This window comes from Plectropomus leopardus, chromosome 17 (genome assembly GCF_026936395.1).
Source record: "Plectropomus leopardus strain MGB_pleo_1.0 chromosome 17, ASM2693639v1, whole genome shotgun sequence".
Classification (NCBI taxonomy): domain Eukaryota; kingdom Metazoa; phylum Chordata; class Actinopteri; order Perciformes; family Serranidae; genus Plectropomus; species Plectropomus leopardus.
In genome coordinates, this window is record NC_142192.1 from 29598960 (window position 1) to 29604949 (window position 5990).

The window sequence follows — 5990 nt, forward strand, 5'->3', positions numbered from 1 at the left end:
AACTGCTGAAAACTATTGAAAACCTTCTAAAATAACGTGCTAACACATGCCACAGCAAAGAAATTTAAAAACGACCCAAAACACCATAAAACAGCATGTCGAAAAAATGACCAAAAATGCAAGGCTATAGTATGGCAAAAAAGTCAAAATTTGACACGTCCCAAAAACTGCTGAAAACTATTGAAAACCATCTAAAATAGCGTGCTAACACACGCCACAGCAAAGAAAGTTGCAAAAACTGCTAAAAACAGGATAAAATAGCATGTCCAAAACACGACCCAAAAAGCAAGGCTATAGTATGGCAAAAATGTCAAAATTTGACACATCCCAAAAACTGCTGACAACTATTGAAAACCTCCTAAAATAGCATGCTAACACACGCCACAGCAAAGAAATTCGTAAAAACGGCCAAGAACACGATAAAAAATTGCATTTCCAAAACACGACCAAAAATGCAAGGCTATAGTATGGCAAAAAAGTCAAAATTTGACACATCCCAAAAACTGCTGACAACTATTGAAAACCTTCTAAAATAACGTGCTAACACATGCCACAGCAAAGAAATTCGCAAAAACGACCCAAAACACCATAAAACAGCATGTCGAAAAAATGACCAAAAATGCAAGGCTATAGTATGGCAAAAAAGTCAAAATTTGACACGTCCCAAAAACTGCTGAAAACTATTGAAAACCATCTAAAATAGCGTGCTAACACACGCCACAGCAAAGAAAGTTGCAAAAACTGCTAAAAACAGGATAAAATAGCATGTCCAAAACACGACCCAAAAAGCAAGGCTATAGTATGGCAAAAATGTCAAAATTTGACATGTCCCAAAAACTGCTAAAAACAATTGAAAACCTCCTTAAATAGCGTGCTGAAACACGCCACAGCAAAGAAAGTTGGAAAACGGCCAAAAACACCATAAAACAGCATGTCCAAAAAAATGGCCCAAAAGGCAAGGCTATAGTATGGCAAAAAAGTCAAAATTTGACACGTCCCAAAAACTGCTGAAGACTATTGAAAACCTCCTAAAATAGCGTGCTAACACACGCCACAGCAAAGAAAGTTGCAAAAACTGCTAAAAACAGGATAAAACAGCATGTCGAAAAAATGACCCAAAAGGCAAGGCTATAGTATGGCAAAAATGTCAAAATTTGACACATCCCAAAAACTGCTGACAACTATTGAAAACCTCCTAAAATAGCATGCTAACACATGCCACAGCAAAGAAATTCGTAAAAACGGCCAAGAACACGATAAAAATTTCATTTCCAAAACACGACCCAAAATGCAAGGCTATAGTATGGCAAAAAAGTCAAAATTTGACACGTCCCAAAAACTGCTGAAGACTATTGAAAACCTCCTAAAATAGCGTGCTAACACACGCCACAGCAAAGAAAGTTGCAAAAACTGCTAAAAACAGGATAAAATAGCATGTCCAAAACACGACCCAAAAAGCAAGGCTATAGTATGGCAAAAATGTCAAAATTTGACATGTCCCAAAAACTGCTAAAAACAATTGAAAACCTCCTTAAATAGCGTGCTGAAACACGCCACAGCAAAGAAAGTTGGAAAAACGGCCAAAAACACCATAAAACAGCATGTCGAAAAAATGGCCCAAAAGGCAAGGCTATAGTATGGCAAAAAAGTCAAAATTTGACACGTCCCAAAAACTGCTGAAAACGATTGAAAACCTCCTAAAATAGCGTGCTAACACACGCCACAGCAAAGAAAGTTGCAAAAACTGCTAAAAACAGGATAAAACAGCATGTCGAAAAAATGACCCAAAAGGCAAGGCTATAGTATGGCAAAAATGTCAAAATTTGACATGTCCCAAAAACTGCTAAAAACAATTGAAAACCTCCTTAAATAGCGTGCTGAAACACGCCACAGCAAAGAAAGTTGGGAAAATGGCCAAAAACACCATAAAACAGCATGTCGAAAAAATGACCCAAAAGGCAAGGCTATAGTATGGCAAAAAAGTCAAAATTTGACACATCCCAAAAACTGCTGAAGACTATTGAAAACCTCCTAAAATAACGTGCTAACACATGCCACAGCAAAGAAATTCGTAAAAACGGCCAAGAACACGATAAAAAATTGCATTTCCAAAACACGACCCAAAATGCAAGGCTATAGTATGGCAAAAAAGTCAAAATTTGACACATCCCAAAAACTGCTGAAAACTATTGAAAACCTTCTAAAATAACGTGCTAACACATGCCACAGCAAAGAAATTCGCAAAAACGACCCAAAACACCATAAAACAGCATGTCGAAAAAATGACCAAAAATGCAAGGCTATAGTATGGCAAAAAAGTCAAAATTTGACACGTCCCAAAAACTGCTGAAAACTATTGAAAACCATCTAAAATAGCGTGCTAACACACGCCACAGCAAAGAAAGTTGCAAAAACTGCTAAAAACAGGATAAAATAGCATGTCCAAAACACGACCCAAAAAGCAAGGCTATAGTATGGCAAAAATGTCAAAATTTGACATGTCCCAAAAACTGCTAAAAACAATTGAAAACCTCCTTAAATAGCGTGCTGAAACACGCCACAGCAAAGAAAGTTGGAAAAACGGCCAAAAACACCATAAAACAGCATGTCGAAAAAATGACCCAAAAGGCAAGGCTATAGTATGGCAAAAATGTCAAAATTTGACACATCCCAAAAACTGCTGACAACTATTGAAAACCTCCTAAAATAGCATGCTAACACATGCCACAGCAAAGAAATTCGTAAAAACGGCCAAGAACACGATAAAAAATTGCATTTCCAAAACACGACCCAAAAAGCAAGGCTATAGTATGGCAAAAAAGTCAAAATTTGACACGTCCCAAAAACTGCTAAAAACTATTGAAAACCATCTTAAATAGCATGCTAAAACACGCCTTAGCAAAGAACTTTACAATAACAGCTCAAAACACGATAAAATGGAATGTCCAAAAAATGACCCAAAATGCAAGGCTATAGTATGGCAAAAAAGTCAAAATTTGACACGTCCCAAAAACTGCTGAAGACTATTGAAAACCTCCTAAAATAGCGTGCTAACACACGCCACAGCAAAGAAAGTTGCAAAAACTGCTAAAAACACGATAAAATAGCATGTCCAAAACACGACCCAAAAAGCAAGGCTATAGTATGGCAAAAATGTCAAAATTTGACATGTCCCAAAAACTGCTAAAAACAATTGAAAACCTCCTTAAATAGCGTGCTGAAACACGCCACAGCAAAGAAAGTTGGAAAAACGGCCAAAAACACCATAAAACAGCATGTCGAAAAAATGACCCAAAAGGCAAGGCTATAGTATGGCAAAAAAGTCAAAATTTGACACGTCCCAAAAACTGCTGAAAACTATTAAAAACCATCTAAAATAGCATGCTAACACATGCCACAGCAAAGAAATTCGTAAAAACGGCCAAGAACACGATAAAAAATTGCATTTCCAAAACACGACCCAAAATGCAAGGCTATAGTATGGCAAAAAAGTCAAAATTTGACACGTCCCAAAAACTGCTAAAAACTATTGAAAACCATCTTAAATAGCATGCTAAAACACGCCTTAGCAAAGAACTTTACAATAACAGCTCAAAACACGTGAAATGGAATGTCCAAAAAATGACCCAAAATGCAAGGCTATAGTATGGCAAAAAAGTCAAAAATTGACACGTCCCAAAAACTGCTGAAGACTATTGAAAACCTCCTAAAATAGCGTGCTAACACACGCCACAGCAAAGAAAGTTGCAAAAACTGCTAAAAACAGGATAAAATAGCATGTCCAAAACACGACCCAAAAAGCAAGGCTATAGTATGGCAAAAATGTTAAAAATTGGCAAGTCCAAAAAACTGCTGAAAACTATTGAAAACCTCCTAAAATAGCGTGCTAACACACGCCACAGCAAAGAAAGTTGCAAAAACTGCTAAAAACACGATAAAATAGCATGTCCAAAACACGACCCAAAAAGCAAGGCTATAGTATGGCAAAAAAGTCAAAATTTGACATGTCCCAAAAACTGCTAAAAACAATTGAAAACCTCCTTAAATAGTGTGCTGCGACACACCATAGAAAAGAAAGTTGGAAAAACGGCCAAAAACACCATAAAACAGCATGTCGAAAAAATGACCCAAAAGGCAAGGCTATAGTATGGCAAAAAAGTCAAAATTTGACACATCCCAAAAACTGCTGACAACTATTGAAAACCTCCTAAAATAGCATGCTAACACATGCCACAGCAAAGAAATTCGTAAAAACGGCCAAGAACACGATAAAAAATTGCATTTCCAAAACACGACCCAAAATGCAAGGCTATAGTATGGCAAAAAAGTCAAAATTTGACACATCCCAAAAACTGCTAAAAACTATTGAAAACCATCTTAAATAGCATGCTGAAACACGCCTTAGCAAAGAACTTTACAATAACAGCCAAGAACACGATAAAATGGAATGTCCAAAAAATGACCCAAAATGCAAGGCTATAGTATGGCAAAAATGTCAAAATTTGACACATCCCAAAAACTGCTGAAAACTATTGAAAACCTCCTAAAATAGCGTGCTAACACACGCCACAGCAAAGAAATTCATAAAAACGGCCAAGAACACGATATAAAATAGCATGTCCAAAACACAACCCAAAATGCAAGGCTATAGTATGGCAAAAATGTCAAAATTTGACACGTCCCAAAAACTGCTAAAAACGATTGAAAACCTCTTTAAATAGCGTGCTGAAACATTCCATAACAAAAAACCTTTGCAAAAATAGCTGAAAACACGATAAACTGGAATGTCCAAAAAATGACCCAAAATGCAAGGCTATAGTATGGCAAAAATGTCAAAATTTGACACATCCCAAAAACTGCTGAAAACTATTGAAAACCTCCTAAAATAACATGCTAACACATGCCACAGCAAAGAAATTCGCAAAAACGACCCAAAAACACCATAAAACAGCATGTCGAAAAAATGACCCAAAATACAAGGCTATAGTATGGCAAAAATGTCAAAATTTGACATGTCCCAAAAACTGCTGAAAACTATTGAAAACCTCCTAAAATAGCGTGCTAACACACGCCACAGCAAAGAAAGTTGCAAAAACTGCTAAAAACACGATAAAATTGCATGTCCAAAACACGACCCAAAAAGCAAGGCTATAGTATGGCAAAAAAGTCAAAATTTGACATGTCCCAAAAACTGATAAAAACAATTGAAAACCTCCTTAAATAGTGTGCTGCGACACACCATAGAAAAGAAAGTTGGAAAAACGGCCAAAAACACCATAAAACAGCATGTCGAAAAAATGACCCAAAAGGCAAGGCTATAGTATGGCAAAAAAGTCAAAATTTGACATGTCCCAAAAACTGCTGAAAACTATTGAAAACCTCGTAAAGAAGCATGCTAACACATGCCACAGCAAAGAAAGTTGCAAAAACGGCTAAAAACACGATAAAATAGCATGTTGAAAAAATGACCCAAAATGCAAGGCTATAGTATGGCAAAAATGTCAAAATTTGACATGTCCCAAAAACTGCTGAAAACTATTAAAAACCTCCTAAAATAACGTGCATACACACGCCATAGTAAAGAAAGTTGCAGAAACGGCCAAGAACACGATAAAATAGCATGTCCAAAACACGACCCAACATGCAAGGCTATAGTATGGCGAAAATGTCAAAATTTGACACGTCCCAAAAACTGCTAAAAACTATTGAATAACTCCTAAAATAGCGTGCTGATATACGCCATAGCAAAGAAAGTTGCAAAAACGGCCAAAAACACAATAAAATGGAATGTCAAAAAAACTACCCAGAATGTAAGGCTATAGTATGGCAAAAATGTCAAAATATGACACGTCCCAAAAACAGCTGAAAACTGTTGAAAATCTCCTTTAATTGCGTGCCGAGACAAACCATAACATAGAAAGTTGCAAAAACTGCCAAAAACACTATATTATAGCATTTCGAAAAAATAAACCAAAATGCAAGCCTATAGT